Raw genomic sequence first — 21,306 nt, forward strand, 5'->3', positions numbered from 1 at the left:
TTCAGTAAAGTCATGCCTGGGAGGGTCCATAACTCTTTAAGGGGGATGCTCACATCTGCGTGTGTGTGTCCACACTTGTGCACCCACACGTGTACATGTACTTGGCCCTTGAATTGCAGATAACCTAACCCGATGCTAACCTTGGCATAGCTACAGAAGTCAGATTTTTACCGGGATGAACTGTTGTTGAACAATTTCTCCAATGCATTAGTCATGCTTTAACTTTAGACATGCAGGTTTTTAAATGCTTCTTAATGCACCCGGCTTCCTGATTTGATGTGGGAAGGGAGAATATTAGTTCCAGTGGTATTCATGCACTCGTATAATATATAAAAACAATCATGTGTCATCTCTATCAAGGGATTCTATTTGGTCAAGTAGCTGGACCTATCTTTTATGAGTTCCTTTGAATTGCCAGAATGGAGAAAGCACAAGATTACCTATAGAAACTGACATAGAAAACAATGGTGAAGTCAGCGTGTTGCCTTGAACAGATAATAACTTCCTACTTTGCCAAAACGATGTTTTACTGAATCAACTGGAATTAAAGTGTATCTGATATTGCTATTTTATCCTTATTTTTATTAGAATTCCTTTCTGAAAAACCTGTAACAAATTTTGTATTTACCCATAAGATTTCAACAAATAGTGAAATAATGATTTTTTTTTTTTTTTTTTTTCCTGAGAGCCCGCTGTGCCAGGCATTATGGCTTAGTGACTTAGCTATAGTGTTAAAGCAGTACTTCTCAGAGTGTGCGCCCTGGCTGCATCAGCATTACCTGGGAAACTGTTAGAAATTCAGACTCTCAGGCTTCATTTCAGAAGTTCCTGAATCAGAAACTCTGGGGATGGGTGCTAGTAATCTGCCTGTTAATGAGCCCTTCAGGTGGTTCTGATGCACGCTCATGTTTGAGAGCTAGTGAGTGAGTTAGGGTAACTACATACTGAGAAGGTGGCTACTTAACTACTCCACTAACTTAGGGTAAGATGAGTCTACTGTAACAAAGAGACTTAACTACTATATGTTTAAATTTATATCCTGCCAAAAGTAATGAGGACCATCACACCCACTCTATAGATGAGAATACTGAGATTTAAGATTTAAATCACATGGCTGGATTCCCAAATCCGGCAAATCCATCTTTGAAGCCTGTTTTTACCACTAGTCTATGGGATCAACAACTATAGTGCTTCGGTACGGACATATTCATGTTAAAGTGAGTTAGAAGAAGTTTTAGATCTAGAGGTAATCAAGATTGAGAACTATATATACTATTTGCCTTTGGTTCAGAGACTCTTCCTTTCACTGGTTTGCCATATGAAACTCAGCAAATGACTTAGAGTCTTACTTCTCTCATCTGAAATAGGATAATAATGGTGCATTTCATTGTATGTCTGGTGAGAACAAAGGAGATGTTTTCCAGGGGGCTTGGGACTCCTCAGAAAGCACAATGCCATTCAGCTGGACTTCACTAAGTACATAACAACCTAAAAAGTTACATAAAAAGAAATTTTCCTCAACGAGGTATACTTTGAATATTCCAAGGAAATCTCTGTATAAAAATATCACAACCCCTAACTGGAGTAAAAATAACATTTCTGTGATACAAACCATATTCTCCAATACAGTAATATTTTGCCAAGTAGCAATAGGAGAACTCCCTGAAAAGCAAGCGGCATTGAACCATTGCTTCTAGGGGAAAAGAAGAGATTGGGGATTGTACGTTTCAGAGGCACAATAACAAAGTTGCTATTTTTGGTTCAGGAATTTCAATAGTCAAGGTGTTTTATGGCCTTGAGTGTGTGGCTCTGACATGTTAGCATCACTGGATGTACGCAACATTTGAATACACTGAGTTTTTCCTACAAATAATCGCCTTCATTTCCCAAACATACCAGCACTGTTGTTAATATCGGCTTTCTCTGACATACCTTTGGTCAACTTTTTAGCCTTCTGTTTCACACTGAAAAGCACACTGCTCTTTAACCTAGATGGTAAGCTATCAGTGCAATGTTTCCTTTTTCTACCGCAATGTTAGTTTCCAAAAAAGAATAATTTTAAACAATTATGTTACTTTTTTAATCCATTGGATGAAAATCAATTAGGTAGATGAAGTCTTGTATTGCTGCAAAAATACTTAAATATGTTTCTGATTAAAATCTGTGTTTTTAAAGGGGCATGCACCTGTGTTTTTAGGCCTCCAGTTCTATAGAGGGATGCCGTTTTGAAGTTTTAGAAGTATGAAAGTCAAAATAGAGGTGCAGATTTCCTGAGGTTTTCTGGTGGAAGCAGCTTAGATTTTAGTAAGTTTGGAGAGAAGTGGCTTTTTCAAAGGCACAAGGGAGGGAAGCAGTAGGGGACAGAAGCCACAAATCCAAATTTCCGCAGAGGCAGGGTAGCTAAATGTAAGACGTGGGCAATATAATGAAATATGGTGGGGACTCTGGCAAAGCCAAGAGGGCCCCTGGTCCCCCAGGGGGACCATCTTGGCTCCAGCCGATGGTTGCCATGTGGAATTCCTGCCAAGTATTGCCAGAATTTTTGAAAAGAGGAGCTAGAAATGTGAATTTCTGTGTGACATCTCCTAATTTTCAAATGTGAATTCAAACGCTCTTATAATAGTGTGATCTCTAACATCTGAACAGAACAAGGCTCATTTGTGGACGGGGCGTTGGCTGATGTCTGCCAACTTGTACCATCTGAGAAATACAGGTTGGGGTGTGTGTGTGGGGGTGTGTGTGTGTGTGTGTGTGTGTAACAGGCAAGTTAGGACAGTAGTAGTGAAGGGATTGTATTTACTGACGCAATTCAATACGCTTATGCAAAGGTTTAGTTAGGTAACCTGAGGTAAATATGGCATGGTCTTGATCTTCATGTTATTTTAGAAAGAGTGGGCACATCTAAATGTTAACTCAGTACTCTTATGATATATTATCATGGAATCATGAAAGAAGTGAATTCAGCCATTCTTCAATATTTTGCTTGACTAATTGGGGTCATATTGGTGGTTGGCTTATAACCACAAATGAAGCCCCCAAAACTTCACTGAAGTTTAATATATTTAAATTGGTTTCAGATTATATTGGTAACATGAGCAATTGTAGGTGCAACCACAACTTCATATTTATAATGGAGTTGTCCAGTAGACATCCTTAGGGCATGACTTCACCAGAAGAAGTGAAAGGAGGAATATACTCTTTTAATTTTCACTCCGCCGATAGAGTCCTACATAATTCAGTTGTGGCTGTGTTCTACTACTTGTGGTTGGTGCGGTTCCTCTGGCTCATAAAAATAAAAACCATTTCACATCATCCCTCCTCGATTGTCTCGTAAACGTAAATCAAAGAGGGAAAAAAGCTATAAAAGAAATACAAATACCCACTAGACAGGCTAAGAAATAATGGACTGGGATTATTCCTTAACATACTTAAGTATGGTGCTTTGCATAAGAGATATACCTCTCCTTAGTCAATAGATGGGTTCTTGAAAAGTTACTTGTAAATCAATTTTGTGAAACGAAATCATATTTTAAATGCATTAGATGAGTTTGCTATTTAAAGGAAAGCTAGGATAAATCTTTTTGGAAAGCAAAACAAAACAAAACAAAATGAAACAAAACAAAACAAAACCCGAATCTATTTTAAAAATGAAATCTCAGTTCTAATATATATCTTGGCTCCAAGTTCATGAAGCCATTCAGTAAATTTATTTCAGCTGTGGTCCTCATTTTGTTTACTTCTCCAGCACATTGCACCCGAAGACCTCCAAAGCCTTTGCAAATAATGCATTTGAAGTGTTGCTTCTGGATTCTGGTGAGATTTACACATCCACAAAGACTAGAATCAAATAAGAGATGCTTCGTAAGTTTGCAAATCCAATGAATTTGCAGGCAGATGAGGGGTTATATCTGAATCAGTGTTCTCAATTTTCATGGGTTGCACACATGAGGCAGGGCTCAGTGGGTTCTAATAAGATGGTCTTTAATCCCTATTTCACCATATGTAGAAATTAAAAGTTTAGACCAAGAGGTCATGCTTACCTCCATGTCTGTGCTCCTGATTCCTCCTAGTTAATTCTGTATCATAATAAACATGTGAAACTCAGCCCACTGCTCAATCTCAATAAAAATTCACTCACAAACAAAGCATAGGTAGGTATGGGAGATAGGAAGGTGGAATGCAGACAAAGGGAGAGTCATCCCTGCAGTAACAAAGAATCCAAGTTCAACACTGGACAGTAAGTACCGTGTTAAAAGTGGCCTCATTCCACCACCTGGGGATTTTCAATGGACTCTGCGAAGTCTTTTAGACTGGAGCCATCTTAATAGCTGTTTTTATATTTCCCTTTACCTGTTTCTCCTCTTTACTCCCTCTATTTCAGAAGAGAAAAAGATCCTGCTTTTGCAGAAGAGTTAAATGTTCTCCTTTGTTGCCTGAACACCTGCCAAGTCCTCCGACCTCCCCTTCTAATCTGAGCCTTTGGTTCATCAAGGTCTTTTCCAAAACAAAGACAATTTCCTCTTTAGAAATTTTCAAATAAAACTTTCACCTCCACGTCAAAAGAAGCAATGGTATTCCCCTTCAAATTAACTTAAGTAGAATTAAGAAAACCTCAGAAATCATGATTAGATCAGAGGGGAGTCTCTCAGATTGTCCATGCAGGTAGGAAGAGGGGTTGGCTTCGGAAGGACTAGAGGGGGAATGGGAATGCAGCCAAGTCAGTCATTTTCAGGTCTCTTGTTGTTTTTTCTGAGCCCACATGCTTCTTGTACCATATTCTCTATTCCCACTTCTTCGTTTCTCTCAGTAGACAGGCTATTTCTGCTTCTTTATGCACATGGCTGCCCCATTGGCTTCCAAATTCGCAAAGCTAGTTACGGACACCAGCTCTGGTTTTCAAGCATCCTTGGTACTTTTCCAAATTTTCTGGTGAGGAAATCTGATTGCAGACCTTGGATCCCATGCCCATCAGCTGTGGGGAATGGGGGATGACGGGGCGGGGTGTCACAGTAATAACGAAGGCTGTGTGAACGCCGTGTGAAGCAACCATTGATGGTGAGGAAGGGACATTTTTTAAAGCAGAGGGTGAGCTAGGTTCATTTTCAAAGTAGTAGTCAAGTGCAGGTAAGAATCCTAAAATCTTAAATAGTTTCATTGTATTTGATCTGCAGATATTAAAGTATCCGTTGCCACAAGGTATCCAGTATAGTCCAGAGCATGAGTGAATGATGAGGGATCCGGAAAGTAGAAGAAGGCAACAAGAAAGAAAATGATCTTATTCCTACTGGTAAGCCATGCCAAGAGGGAGTGTTGCAAAAGGAAACACATTGAAAATAAGTCCAAAAAGCAATATAGTTCAGGGCAAAAAAGGGACTGAGATGTAGACTTGAATTAACTGAATTTTAACCATGAGAAACAGGGTGTATTCTGCGTGTCCTAGGAAATAACGACTCGGAAGGGAAGAGTCCAGAGTGGGGGAAGGGGGAGGTAGAGGGAGTTTTGTTAAGTAAGGAAGCCTTGTGATGGCCTTTCTTATCACCTCTGTGTACAGCTGGATGAGGAAGTAAGCACTGATTGGGGATGAAAAAACACTTTTTCATAGTATTGAACAATTTAAAAATTTTTTAGAGAGAGAGTACACAGGAGTGGTGGTGGGGTGAGGCAGAGGGAGAGGGAGAGAGAGAATCTTAAGTAGGCTACATGCTCAGTGTGGAGATTAATGCAGGTCTCAATCTCAGGACCCTGAGATCATGACTTGACCTGAAATCAAGAGTTGGTCACTTAACCAAATGAGCCACCGAGGTGCCCTGATAGTAATTAACAATTTAACAAAATAGCCAGAAGTTACCATACTTAATCTCTTTTAAAAACGGGAGAGATAGTCTCCTTTGCCTGGGTAAACAGAAGCCAAAAGAAGCCAAGACAGTCTCATAAATTCTTACATAGCCTCCTCTCTCCGGCCCACCACCTATTAGCTGACATTAAATCCCTCTTTCCACAGATAAAGTCACATACTTTGAATCTCAAATTTTCAGCAACCCAAATTTGCAAATTTCTCCTAGAACTCTCCTTTCACTGAATAAATATATTTTTAGTAATGTTTAAGTTGCTTAAGTTTTACGGCAAAGAGACCAGTGAACACTTAGAAAATGTCCTTATTTTATTTCACCAGGGACTCTGGCCGATTTGAGCTCAGACATTCTCTGGGTTCAGGTCACAGGAAGACATTATTATCACCTCATTGTTCAGAGCACCTGGCTAGAGAACCTGGAAGGTGAACAATTGCTGAATGACAAACGCCGTAAGCACTGGCCTGCTCTGTCTAATTATCCAGCTGTCGTGGTGCACTGGGCAATTTTTCTTTCCAATGTCTCCTCCCCTCTGCCCAGCTTCAAACCACATAGTAAAGAGAAGAATCCACAGAGCTCTGCATTAGAGCTTTTAGAGCAACCACAATGCAATCAAAGTATCAGGCTGCAGGAGGGCAGGAGCCATTTCTAGAGTGTGGTTGACCCATATGTTGCACTTGGGTTGTTATATGGGTCAGACAAGGGTGCTACTCATTGGAGCCACATGTGAAAATGGTGATGACTCAGGCTCTCTTGCTTGCTTGATGTCTTAGTTCCCAACCTTGTCCTCTAGCTCTTCAGTCTGGTGGAAGGATCTTGTGAATCCGTAAGATCCATGACAGAGCTGAGGTGGCAGTGTTCCAATGTGAAGCTCATGTCCTGAGCTCTCCGGAATGTTCTGGATCAGTGAAGAAGGAGACACTATGACAAGAGCAAAAGGAAGCATAAATCAAGAAAAGGAGAATAGTTTATTTAGTGATAAATTTTACCTATGTTGCAAAGCTTTATCATCCACTGTCATTGAGAATCATTGTAAACATCTTATGATGCTAACAGCATAATCACAGAGAGAAAAGTCCCTACAGTGCTACACAGCATAAAAATGCTGCTGCAGATATGTTATGTTTTGATATTCAAGTTTATCAGCATCTATGCATTTGGGCCAAAAATGACCAGAGACTAGACTTTAATTTCTTGGACCTTTTTCATTTTCATTGATCTGTATCATAGATTGGTTTACCACTGGCTGATGGCACTCATCTCAGAGATTTGGTGGTAGAACATAAGGTTGCTGACAGTATTTGCCTCCTGACATGGCTTTTATTTCTGTTTCTGTTTTTGTTGTTGTTGTTGTTTTTGCTTTGTTTTTTAGAGAGGAAGAGAGAAAGGAAGGGAGCACAAGCGGACGCAGGAGCAGAGGGGCAGGGATGGGGGAAAGAATCCCAGGCAGACTCCATGCTGAATGCAGAGTCAAGTCGGGCTCCATCCTCACGATCCTGAGATCATGACCTGGGCCAAATACGAAAATCAGACACTTAACTTACTGAGCCACCCAGGCACCCCAAGAAAGAGAATCTTAAGCAGGCTCCACAACCAGTGCATGAGCCTACCATAGGGCTCAGTGTCTTGCCTGAGATCATGCCCTGAGCTGAAGTTGAGTCAGACACTCAACCAACTGAGCCACCCAGGAGCCCTGCCTTCTGAAATTGATTTTAAAGTACTCCACAGATGATTAAGTTTTAAGATCCAGGATAGCATAAACCAAATATTCTATTTTTAAATATTTTACATATGTTACTATGTTGTGCATAGAAAGGATGCTTCATAAATACTTGGTAACTAGCATGTGACAATATGTTTTATTGAAGTCATGATGTCAACAGATATGATTTATAAATATATCTAAATTTATATATAATTATATAACATAATTATAGACATAAATTTATATATTTATAATTATCTATTTAAGTTTATATTATATATATGAAATTTTTATTTACTCAACTATTCATTTAATATAAATTGTTAGGTTTTCTACTTTTATCAAGATTTTTACTCAGGTCTAGGAGGTTTTCTTTTTTTTTTCTTTGATTTATTTATTTTAGGGAAAGAGCAAAGCTCATGTGCACATGAGGGAAGGGCAGAGGGGGAGAATCTTCATGCAGATTCTCCACCGAGCCCAGAGCCAATGTGAGGCTCATCGCATGACCCATGAGATCATGACCTGAGCTGAAACCAAGAACTGGTTGCTTAACTGACTGAGCCACTCAGGTGCCCCACAAGTCTAGTCGGTATTAAGCTATAAGAAGTTATTTCAATATTGTGAATTGGGTTTGACAGAAATCATGAAATAAATTGATTTAAATAAATATTAACCTAATTATGATTGCTTCTTTAGATGTTACACTTATTTAAGGGTTACCACTTTGGTTTTATGTGAGTATACCCAACCTCAATTATGGAGACACCCAGAGAATGGAAGCTTAGTTTTCTTGTGGAAACAGCACATTTTCCATGCCTGATCCTTTATGCTTTTCTTTATGTTATCTGATTTTCTTTTGTGGTTCAATCTCATGCTAGTGAATCCTGGAGGTCACATACCATTTTTTTTTTCTGTTTTCTTTCCTTTTCTCCTTAAAAACAACAACAACAACAAAAAAAACAAAACAAAAAAAACAAAACCAACAAAACCCTTTTTCTAGAATACATTTAGCCTCCTTAGAGATACAAGTTTTCACTTTATGTCTAAAAATTTTTGATGACTCCAATGTTCTCACTTTCCCTGGAAACTCAGTGAAGATGCAAGTCTAAACTCAGGCAATGAGATGTAAGCCAAACTGGGTGCTATCTTAGAAAGTGTCCTTTAAAGGGAATGTTGCTCCTTCCTTCATTCTCCTGCCTGGAACACAGACTTGATGTGTGGAATCTTAGCAGCTATTTTGGATCATGAGTTGAAACACCACTTCCTAAGGATGGCAGAGCAATGAGATACAAAGAATTAGGAATACCTACTTCCTGATGTCTTCATATAAGGGAGGAATAAATGTTTATATTGTTTTGCATTTTCTTGTTTTGCAACTGAACCTAATTCAAACAGATACTATATCCTAATTTATGCTGACATTAATAGTTAGATATCTCTCTGTGGAAAAGATGTAGAAAAATTTAAAATTCATGAAAAAAATGTTCCTCAACATCGACAGTTGGGAAATGGAGCTGTTCAAATGTCAGAAGCTATGAGAAATTCCTACTTGATTCAACCAAGTTCCAAACAAAGGACCTCTCAAGGTGGAATACTATTTAGTTTGCAAGGGAGTTTTGTGAATTTGTGAGAAGCAAGAGGAAGAAATCTTGGTTCTTATGGGCAACCTGAGAACTTAGAGAGGCTGGACTGGAGACAGAGAAAGGTGTAGAATGATGGAGAAAGCAGCATTTGGAGCCCCTTTCCCACCCACCGTCAGCAGAATTGAGGTGAAAGTTTTGGGAGGCTGGATGACCTGAGCAGAAACCTCGATAAGCACTGGTGGCAGCAGCTCTGGAAAAGTCATTTTCTTGGGCTGAAATGACCTTAAGTGATGCAGCAGGGAGCTTCATGAAGGAATCTGACCTGCAGATTCAAGGATGTGGGCAGTCATTAAAATGCCAGTTTCTGCACTGACATTCCTTATAGAGGAATGGCTTCCTGAGAAGGCACATTTCTCCCTTGCTGAGATGAGGAGCTGTTTGGAGAACTTGGCCTGGGAACCTCAGGGCACTGGAAGCAGAGGAATGACAAAGAAGATAAAGGAACTTTCTTGAACAGTCAGGAAGATCATTCCTCTGAGCCTGGAAGGAAGCTGCCCCACAGTTAGCCCAACCTTGAAATAGCAGCTTTACTAGGAATGTGGAAAAAAATCCTTATGTTGAAACCCCTTCCCCCAACCCAGCTGGCATTGTCAGACCTCATCTCTGTCTTATGTTCTTCAAGCCCATCACTGCGAAAATCGGAAAGGTGTCTTTAAGCCATAAGTCAAGATGAATCTCCCACCCTGTTTCTGAGGGAACTATCAGTCCAGAATAGGCTTTTTACTATTTTAATATGAGAAATTAGGGGAAAAAAATGGATCCTGTAAGTAATTCTGAATCATAAAGAAATGAACATATAGTTTAAATAATCTGAAGGAAAAATGTATCTTGTGTATGTTCCTTTTAGTTTTCCCTTACCATAAATTTGAACTTAAATTCTTATCGAAGTAATATATTTAGTAGTAGTTTAAAAAGACTTATGCCAATCTCCTTTCCTTTGTTGCCAGTTCTCATTTCTCTAAGGCAATGATTGAGTAGCTACCTCCAAATTTAACTCATGCATTATGCCATTAATTTTTTAGATATTAATTTGTAGATAGTATTTCTTACTATAGAAGATATATTCTTTCTCCCACATTTATCATTATAATCTTATTAACACTTTACTAACTAGTATTTACATTAGCATAATTATGTAAATAATGTTCACAGTTGAGTCACTTATGTGTCATGTCCTTTGTATCATTTGTATTATTTTCTATTTTATACAACTTTTTGTTTTGTCTGGAGTTGACAGTTGCTTTCTTTCTGTTTATTTGCTTAGTGGCTCTGTACCTATAACTAATTTATTACTAATTTCTCCAAATTACAAGTAAGTCTCCTTATTTACAGTCAAACAGTTTTGGGAGATAGCTCCTGGGCTCTCTATTCTCCTGTCCCCCTCTAAGCTTCCTGCGGGGTGGTCATCCTGAGACATCTCTTTACCATTTTGTGCATTTCTTTTAGTCTCTAACTGGCTGGGACCTCCAGTTCTCAGACTTCTGTCTTCTTCTTTTGTGATTTACTCCTTTGTTTTGATGGAATGCATCCATAAATGGTTTCCTGGGAGAAGAATTTGGAGAAATGAGAGAGACATTTTCTGCAACCTTGGAAGTCTGAAATTATTTTTACTTGGCTTTGATATTTGATTTATCATTTGACTGGAATTTGGGGTTCTGACTTAGAAACAATTGCTGACAGAATTTGAAAGATCTGGCCCCTTTATCACTTAGCTGCTGATGTTGCTAAGTCAAATGACAATTTCATTCTCAAACATTTTTCTGAAGTGACTTACTGTTTTTTGGGGGGGAACTTTAGGTTCTTCTCATCATCTCTACTATCTGAAATTTCACAAAGACAAGCACTATAGTTGGTTTATTCGTTAAGCCGGGCACTTGGACTTTCATAATCTGGAAAACTATTTTCTTTAGAGATGGCAACTTTTATTGTATTATCTCTTTAATAATTTCTTGTTCTTCTTTATTTTTAAATTTTCCTTCTTTTGGAATTCCTGTTATTTAAATGTTGGAGCTGTGTGACTCCTTCTCTAATTTTATTAAAATTTTTTCCCTCCTACTTTCCATTTTTTCTTGTGTGTTTGCTTCACTTTTTGGAGATTTCCTCAGCTATCTTCTCTTCTTTAAAAACTTTTTTTAAAAATTTAATTGTTCTCTGAAATTTCCTTTAAAAAAATGACAGCATGTTATTATTTCACAATGCAAAAACCTCTGATTACTTTGAGACTATTAATACTATTAAAATTTTTTTCTAAACTTTTTTTTTTTTTTTCCCTGCTGGCTGCATTGTCCTTGTTTCCTCCTAGTGTATTTTATTTGTTTATTTTGGCCAGTCTTTCCTGTTAGAGCCTTTTCTCAAATGTGTGGTGAACTTTGGTCGTATGTTCGTATGTAAAATGAAGATTAAAATTCTCTCTCTTGGGCAGGGCCTTGTCAGCTTGTGGCCTTGGAGTGTCATTAGCTGATGGTCTTTTGGAGGGGCCATTTTTAGAGAGGAAGCCTCCGATCTGTTGCGGGGATGCTGGGGGTGGGGTCACCTAGCTCAGTAAGTGTTGTTTCCCTGCCCTTCCCATCCTATTTTCAGAATAATATCTCACCTTTACCTTCTGCTGGGTCAGAGGACCTTGACTCTGACTCTGGATTCTCACTGATTTTTCTTTCTCCAGAGACATAATCTCCCCAGAAGTGTCCTCTAGGGTAGAGTAAGTTTCTTGGTTGGATAAATGGAGTGTCAGAAGAAATTCTTACAAAAATTTTCAACATTTCTCCTGTTTTTAGCCTTACCTTGCACAGTTTTTTTTTCCCCCTTGCATTTCTATTCTTAGAAGGACCTAGAATATCAATGTGTGAAGCTTTCTAGGGTTATGTGCTACAAGTTATCTTGCTGGTTCCTTTTGTTCTTTTCCTCCAGGTTTAGGTATCAGCTTTTCAAATACATACAAATACACTCACACAAAAACATGCGCCCCATATGCTTGCACACGCATGCACACACAGCTGGGATCATACTATTCATACAGAAAAATATATTTGAAAAAGTTATTGAATTGAAGGAAACAGAAATAGATTTTATAAACTATTCTGTGGTTTTACAAATATTGGAAAAACATGAGTCTTACAAAATAAAACTTGTAAGATGAGATGATAATATAATAAACAGATTTGAAATGGGAACTGAGTTGAGGCAAGCAGAAATTTAAAATCAGTTACAAGGAAAAAGAACTCTTAAAGTAAACATTTCTGAACAGGGTTTAAAGATGCAATTGGAGTAGAAATAACACCATAGTAAATCAAATCAAGGGTATATACAATAATACGATAAAGTAAAAATCTCCCAGAATGTAGAGGTATATGACAAAGAACTAGGACAATTAAATGAAGTAGTAATTTGAAGGCCTTACTGAGATTTGGCTTAGAGAGTGTGAGTGTTACTAAACAGGATGTCAGAATAAATAGAAGGGAAGCAATATTTGAAAAAAAATAAATAACACTTGGCTGGGCCAGTGGAGAAAGTTCTGGTTTTGCAAACCGAATGAGCTAAACCCCAGGAAATACTAATAAAAATAATATAATAAATGCATGTATTCTGATGAAAGTCTTAAACTTCAAGAAGAAAAGAAAAATCAAGCTGATGTGCACCTAGGCAGAAAAGACTGGTCACCTATAAAAGAGAACCCAAATATTCAGCTCAGATATTTCCTCTGTACAAAGAAGAACCAATGAAATGATTTCCTAAGAGTTTTAAAGGGGAAAGAAAAGATTGCAATTGAAGATTTCTATACTATAGCTAAGTATTGTTCACATTAGAAAATAATAGAAACACTTTGCTGGAGATACAAAAGCTCACAAAACATAAAATGCTCTTTTTAAAAAATAGATGCAAAATTTTGTAACAACTATGAGATGAACACACACACACACACATATACACAGACCCAAGAAAAGGGAAGTAAAGAGGGACGTCTGGGTGGCACAGTCAGATAAGTGTCGACTCTTGGTTTCAGCTCAGGTCATGACCTCAGGGTCCTGAGATCGAGCCCTGGATCAGGCTCTGTGCTCAGTGGGGAGTCTGTTCGAGATTCTCTCTTTCCTCTCCCTCCGCCCCTCCCATTCATGCTTTCTCTCTCTCTCTCCCTAAAATAAACAAATCTTTAAAAAAAGGGGGGGGAAATTCACAGCGATGAGAGTTATTATCATAAAAACATAAATTTTAATGGTAAATTAGGGAAATAAATGTTAATTCTAATATATATAATATACTATATATGTATATATATATGTAAGAATGATGATTTGAAAGCAAGAAACTAGATCTTGGATCTTGGACTATATTACAAAAACTGGTAGGTAGAAATAAAAGCTGTCATTTACTTATCTAAGAAATCTGTTTCTATCTAAAGTAAATAACTAGAGGAAAATAATTTTTATACACAGTTGAAAAATGTAACAAGTAGGAGGTTAATTTCTTATAAATAACTAGAAGGGAAGGGAAAAATAACTTGAGTAAAATGGCAGAAAATAAAACATCAAGGAAGGATTGAAAAGACAAAAGTTTTCAAAAATGACAGAAAGAATATGATAGAGAAAGGTGTGCTTTACTGAAAAACCAGGTCTTGTTTCCATAGAGTGTGCCCTTCCAGGTGAATAATTCTAGTCTCTCATTTTGTTTGAATTATTTTAGAATAGTAAGTCATAGGTAATGGATAACAATACAAAGTAATTTTTATCTATGAACACAAAAATTCTGTCCTGACCTGATCTACCTCCTCACAAACCCCCCCAAAATCAGTTTTCTTCCATTTGCACCTTCATGTTAATATTCCTGATCTATAAATGTGCCTGTTCTTCAGATTCTCTTTCTCTCTCTCTCTCTTTCTTAAAGATTTTATTTCTTTATTTGACAGAGAGAGAGAGAGAGAGAGCACAAGCAGGGGGAGCAGTGGGCAGAGGGTGAAGGAGAAGTAGGCTCCCTACCGAACAGGCAGCTCAATGCAGGACTTGATCCCAGAACCCTGGGATCATGATTTGAGCCAGAGGCAGATGTTTAACCAACTGAGCCACCCAGGCATCCCAGATTCTATTTTGAACTGGTTAAGACATCTGTCAGGTTCCCTCATGTATTAAATCACATCTGTAACATGTGCTCATTTCTATATTAGTATGAAAGCCATGATAGAATTTTTTTGGAAATTTCTCTTTAGTAAAATGAATCAGTTCTGATTCATATAAATAGGTTAAATCCTGAGTAGAAGAAACACAAAGATATTGAACAGAATTAACGCAGCCTCATATTTTTTGCTGTATTAAAATGACCCAAAAGGTAAATAAAATAAAATAAAATAAAATAAATTAAAATAAAATAAAAGTTTGGGTAGCAATCACTTGGGCAAGTTCAGACAAAAAAAAAAAAAAAAAAATAGGGCTAGCAGCATCAGTATATGCCTGAGCAGAATTTATGTCAAGTAATAATGAACAGGACAAAGAAAGTCAATGTAGGTATTTGAAATTTCGATCTACAATGAATTTATAATAGGTTCTGTACATATCACTGATAAAAATAATGCAGAAAACATCAGGAAACAAGGAGAAATTGTCAGGTCCAATACTAGTAAGACTTTATTAGGCCTCTCCTCTCTACTTGATGCATGGATCAGGCAAAATAAATAAATGAGGGTCCAAGTAATATAATTGACAATACTGATTTATTGGCCAGATATTAAACTTCATGCTCTGTAAGTGGGTAGATGACATAGCCATTATGGGGAGTAGAGTAGGTTTGCAGAGCCTCAGAAAGTTTGATGTGGCCAGAAGAACAGGCCATTAATTTCAATGAAATAATTATAATGATAATATAGTCAACAAACATCCTCATCAGATCCTGGAATCTTACTAATGTCCTTGAATTTTATCTTTTACTCACTTAGCTTGACCCTAATTGAAACCTGTTTAAATGACAGATAGGTGATAAATGCATCCAAAGGGTGTTCTTTAAAAAAAAAAAAGAAAAAAGAAAATAGACAAACCTCTAAGTAATCCAATTAAAACAGAAAATAAAATGATCATGCCTACACTTACTTCTTATTTAATTAAAAATAAAGAAAAATGATACGTACAATGATCTATGCAAAAGAAGCTAGAGTACCATTGTAAGGTATAAAATTAAAATAATCTAACTGTTCAGTAACATGTTATTGTATTACATATTTTATTTTTATTTAATCAAATCCTATCTTACCATTAAGAGAAATATTGCAGAGAAATATTTAGAAACATGAAAATGTTTGCAGTATGTTATTCAGTGGGAAAAAAGTGAGTGCAAACAAAAATGCAGAGTATAATTTTTTATATTTGTAAAAAGCATGAATACCTGTATAAAATGTATGAAAAAATATACATCAAAATATTAGAAATCTATGTTTTCTGAGTAAAAATTGGAGATTTAAAATATTTTCTTGGTGCCCAGCCCTGTGTTCTGATTTTAGACTATAAAGACATATGATGAAAAAGTTTAAAACGGGGATACCTGCATTGAGAATGTCATCTGTCTTCTCCCTGTCTCGCTCTCCTTTCCCTAGGAATTTGCTCAGGCAAACTCGTGACTGAGTGAGGGGGCTCCATGGCGTCCCTGGGCAGGTGACAGCTGATGGGGCCAGAGGAACACACCTGCCCCGAGCTAGGCTCATTAGATCCGCTTGCTGTCCTGAGGATTTCAAATTAAGATTCAGAATCACAAGCCAGTTAACCCAGAACAAGAATCATACAGACAGACAGACAAACCCGGGGAGCCGAGGGCTGTCCTTTGAATGTGGCCAATCAGAAGTCATCTTCAGCAAGCAGGAGAGTTGGTTTGTGAAGAGATAATCAGAACCACAACGTGTGCCTTTCCTGTGTGTTCGTTATGTGACAAGTGTTCTCTGTGTGCTCTACCTTTGAGATAGATGCTATCCCCTTCCTCTTCTATGAGAGCGAAGAGACAGCGCGTTGAGAGGCGGCTGCATGGTCTCAGAGAGATACAGAAGGGGACTGGCTTCCTCAGGCCTCAGGGCTTCACAGGTCCTAGTTCTAATCACGTGTGGGGCCCAGTTTTCTTTCCTGCCATTTGTTTCCAAGCATTCCTCTGACTCCTTAAGCTTAGCCTCTGGTCTGTCACAAGCTTGAATGGGAGTTTCTTGCAATCTGCCAACCCCTGGCTAAGGAGGGAACAAATGCACTCAGTGACTATCTACGAAGTGTCTCTGACATCTTGGAATTCACCTCACCTTTGAAAGTGGTCCCACAGTGGGAATATAATATACTGGAATTTTCGTCATGTATGACTTTGCACAATGAGTGACATCTATTCTCCTAGCTCGCAGATAATTTTAGAAGTTGAAAAAATATTCCAAGGAAGGAGAAGGTGCCCATTGAAAACCACTCCTTGAGAGACAGAGGAGATCTCTAAGCACTCCTTCTCCTCCCCACAAAATGTGTATTTATAAAAATGTTTCTAAACCATTTCAGGGAATTCACACATTTTAGTGCAGCCACCAATACCAACTTCTGGGTTAGAATCTGTTTGCAAAAAAAAAAAAAAAAATTGTGTTTTCTTTAGTTTACGTATTGGTCCAGGTTTGAATGAATTGCATCTAACCACAGTGTTGAATGTTTTGTTATACCCACCTCCTAGAGGAGCTCTGTCAGTCTCTGGAGGCAAGACCATTGCAGGAGACCAAACGAGCATTCCTGGGAAAGAAATCGAGACAGGAGCCGCAAAAATAACTTTCAGCGGCAACAAAAATATTTTTGTAAGGTGTGAAAACTGGATAAGAAACTCCCTTCTCTGAGATCCAACACTTAACTCTTTTCTTCCTAAATTTCAGGATAGCCTAGGTTGTGAGGAGATTTTTCTTTAAAAAATGAAAGATTTGGCTGCCGGGGTGGCTCAGTGAGTTGAGCATCTGACTCTTGGGTTCCGCTCGGGTCATGATCTCAGGGTCACGAGACTGAGCGCTGGGTTGGGCTCTCACTCAGCAGGGTCTGCTTCGGATCCTCTCTCTCTCTGCCCCTCCCCTGCTCTCTCTCTCAAATAAATAAATCTTTTTTAAAAAATGAAAGATTTTTGTTTCAGAATAGTGAAAATATTGAAAAACTATTGAAAATTACTGAAAAACTGTAAAGATGTGCCCTGAGCTAGAGGCTGGGTTTCCTTCCTTATTTTGGGGTAATAATGGCCCTTATAAAACAACTCGGGGTGCCTGGGTGTCTCAGTCGGTTAAGCGACCGACTCTTGGTTTCTGCTGGGGTCATGATCTCAGGGTCGTGGGACAGCCCTGAAGGGGACTCTGTGCTCGGTGCAGAGTCTGCTTGGGATTCTTGCCCCCTTCTTCTCCCTCCTCCTCCGCCCACCCCACCCCTGCTCAAGCACATGCAGGCGCTTTCTCAAATTATAAAGAAATAAAATCTTTAAAAAAACAAAAACAAAAACAAAACAGCAACTAGAGGGGCCTTCTTCCCTAGAAGACGCAAAAGAAAATTCAGTGGCCAAAGATCCAGATGAAAAGAGAAACATTCGGCTTATCATCTGGATGTTTTGTCTACATGAGGGAAAAAAATCTGTGGATGTTTCCAAATATTTGAAAAGAAAAAATATTTGGGAACATCCAGATGTTTGGCTTTATGCAGCTCAAACATCCAGATGTTAGACCAAATGTCCCCTTTCCGATAGGATGTTTCGGCATCAAGTAGACCCAGCCATGGTTACGGTCATTCCAAATTGTTCACTAGTGTCACAGAAAATTACCGGGGGGGGGGCGCATGACACCCCAAAGTGTGAAGGTTATAGATGATCGTAAACATTCAGAGCAGGAGGAAAGGAGGGGCTTGCTCCGCCAACCAATCGGGCTGAGTCATTACTAACACAAGTTGTCAGCAGTAACGTTCTCCTGAGGAGGGCCTAATAATTAGGAATAATAAACGTAAGCTGGTGGCCCTTGCTGATTAAAAGGAAGCCAGTAGCACTTGCAGTGTTTACAGAACTTGAAAGACTTGGAAAGGGACATCCTCTGCTTTGAAATGAGTTGAAAATTCTAAACTTCACGGGAAGGGGTTAGGAGAGTTCAGTTTCCTCCTCTTATTTTATTGGGCTCAATCTAATGTGACCCTGAAGTGTCTCCAATTACAACGTTCTTAAACTTGTGGGAATCAGCCTAATAAAAATACTGTAAAGAAATACAGCTCATCCCGCAGCTGTGGGCCGGCTGTGGGGATTACCATGGTGCAGGAGAGAGGGTCGGCCTCCAGAAAGCGGATTCCATTTTCTGCATGGCAGTAACACGAACTTGAATGGAGGCGTCAAACGAGAAGACAATGTTTTGATTCTGATTAAGATTCTAAAAGCTGATTTTTAGCCAACTTGTTGTTGGCGAAGAACAGCGATGCCATAAATAAAATAACCACAGATGGGTCTGGATATCTGTTATGAACAACCATCAAGAAAATGCTTTTCTTTTAATTGATTGATACTGAGCAAAAGTAGTATTCAGCCAAAACCTTACTGCCAGTCCTGTTGTAATTATTTTTTTAACCAGTTCACCACTGCATTCCAGGCCTCTGTTAGGACCTCCTACGGAGCTGCCTGGTACAATGTCTGCACCTGATATGTGTTTGGCTTTGCATACCATGCCTGAAATTGTTCAAGAAAATTAATCTCTCTCTCTTCTTTTTTTTTTTTTTTTTTTTTTTTTTTACTTTCAAAAGCATAGCTTGCTGGAAAGTAACCTAGATGTGGTCTGAGTTGCTTTTTTAAAGTTAACAATCTTCAGAGAACGTGGGGTCGGGCTGAAGTCAGGGATACAATGGTCTATCAGGACGGGAGTGATTGAAAGCCAAAGCTGACTTTCCAAGGAATTATCCACAGTGTGGAAGAAGAAGAAGCAGACCTTAAACGTTTGAAGAAGCATTTTGTATTCTTTTTACTGCTTTCTGAGCAATTGAACTCTGGCTTCATTTGAGAAAGAATCTCAACAATTCTTCATACTAGCGCAAAAGTTACCCACATGTAATCTAATTAAAAGACACACGCTTGGATGCGGGTGTGTGCACAGACACGCGCACGTGTACACACACACACACACACACACACACACTTACACCAGTACCAGTGATAACACTCAGCATTGTTTGGTTTTGATAGAAACAGAAAACACAGCTTTGGTTCTGAAAATGCTTTCACGGGGCATCGAGACGGAAATAGAATTATTACACTAATTGTATGGAAACAAGTGAGGAGTTAGCCATGATTTCTTCCTCTGATAAGAATGAAACTCTACGTCGTCACATGCCAACTAACTAGAAAAAAAAAATCCTACAATGGTATGTTCAGAAGTGTTACAAGAGTATTGGAAATGATCAGTGTTGATCAGAGAGACCCTGGGCATCACTGGGAGTGCGTATTAGAGTGGGTAAGAGCAATCCTGAGACAGAGGGCTTGAATCAGAATCTGGGCTTTGTCTCTTCTGGCTGGCTGACCTTACTCGAGGCTCTTTCTGCCTCAGTTTCCTCTTATGCAAAATCTCATGATAATGGTAGTCCTAGTGTCTGGGTTGTAGCCAGGATTAAATAAGGAGTACCTGGAAAGCTCTTAGGTAAATGCCTCCCATGCAAGACATCTTTGAAACCAAAGTACATGAACCAAAAAGCCTTGAATCGAAAGGTTCCCGAAGCTCCGATATGGGAATGAGAACTGAAGAAGCCATCTGATCAGATGCCGTGATCAGAAATAAAATGAGACATGTTTTGACACTTAATGACATCCTAAAAGATGGGGCGGCAGCAAGATGTACACATGTGTCTGCAGTAAATGTGGTGAGGAGGTGGGGGGTTGGGCAGGGGACATCAATCTCGCAGCTTTCAATTAGGATCCTGTGGGCGGGGAAGAAGACTGGAGTTCGCGGGGAAGGAACTGGCTGATATTATTATTATTTTTTTGATGCAGCATTCCAGAAAACATAATCAATGGCACCGGTCCAGTTCCCATTTAGTAACCAAAGAACTAGCTGCAGCTGTTTTTATGCCTGGTGGTGCCAGTTTGATAGTGTATAATCATATTTGCATAAAGATAAAAAGGAAGGTGTTATAGAACACAGTTAAGCCTATGGTTTCACCATGAATTAAAGGTAATTTCAGACTAATTAGGTATAATTTGTTAAGGAATTCTTCCCAGCAATGATGACTCTGATTTTGTAATTACAGGACAATGCTTACTGTGGCTTTCAAGGCAGGAGAAAGCACACCCGAGGGGGTCGTGTCCCACACTAGGCAGATCTAATGGTGCCACAAAAGACAGGTGTTTTGTCAGATTTCAGCCACACACTTTCACACCTGCAACGCATTAAGTACAGCAGCAATGTTAATGAAGACCAGGTGCCTGTTCTCCGACTCAAATGAGGAACTGGCATGAGATTTGCCGTTTGCTACCTGACGTCTTCCTCTGCATCTCTGAACGCTGGCCCTTGGGCTGATGGGGAAAACGAGCTGGGTGAGTAGGCTTTGGGGCAGTTCTGCTCTCCTCCTTTCTTCTTTGAGTGGGAGAACCTGGGTAGTGAGAAGTCGACCGTTGCCTTGCGGTAGTTAACGTCTGTAGGCACTGACCCGGCCCTTCCCTGCCATTAGTTCCCGCCCTACAACAGCGGGGCAGGCTCTTCTAGCCCAAAGTATTCCTAGGCTTTTTCTGCGGCTGCCCCTTTTGTGCAGAGCTCAGCCTCCGGGTCCTGAAAAGAGCTGAGCTGCACAATCTACAAAATGGATTTCTGGAAAGTGCTGTGTTATCAGCGGCTACCAGGGAAAGTTCGATTGTAGCTACTTGAGTCTTTTCAAACTTGAAGCTTTGCCATTCCATCCGGAAATGAGTAATGGAGGCCTTGAGCAAGCTTTTTCATTTTAATAAAACACAAGGTTTTCATTGTGTGTGGCTACATTGTCGTAATGCTCTCTGTTATGAAATACAAAATCTTTTTCTCCCTCCCTTAAAAGAAGAAAAAAAAGAAAAAAACCAGTCTCAGCTTTGGAGTTTTTCCTCCTCTTTTGCCTCCTTTCCTTTGTTTCATGACTTTGAGCTCCAGCTGTCCGCTCCTTGC

This window comes from Mustela erminea, chromosome 12, assembly GCF_009829155.1.
Source record: "Mustela erminea isolate mMusErm1 chromosome 12, mMusErm1.Pri, whole genome shotgun sequence".
Classification (NCBI taxonomy): Eukaryota; Metazoa; Chordata; class Mammalia; order Carnivora; family Mustelidae; genus Mustela; species Mustela erminea.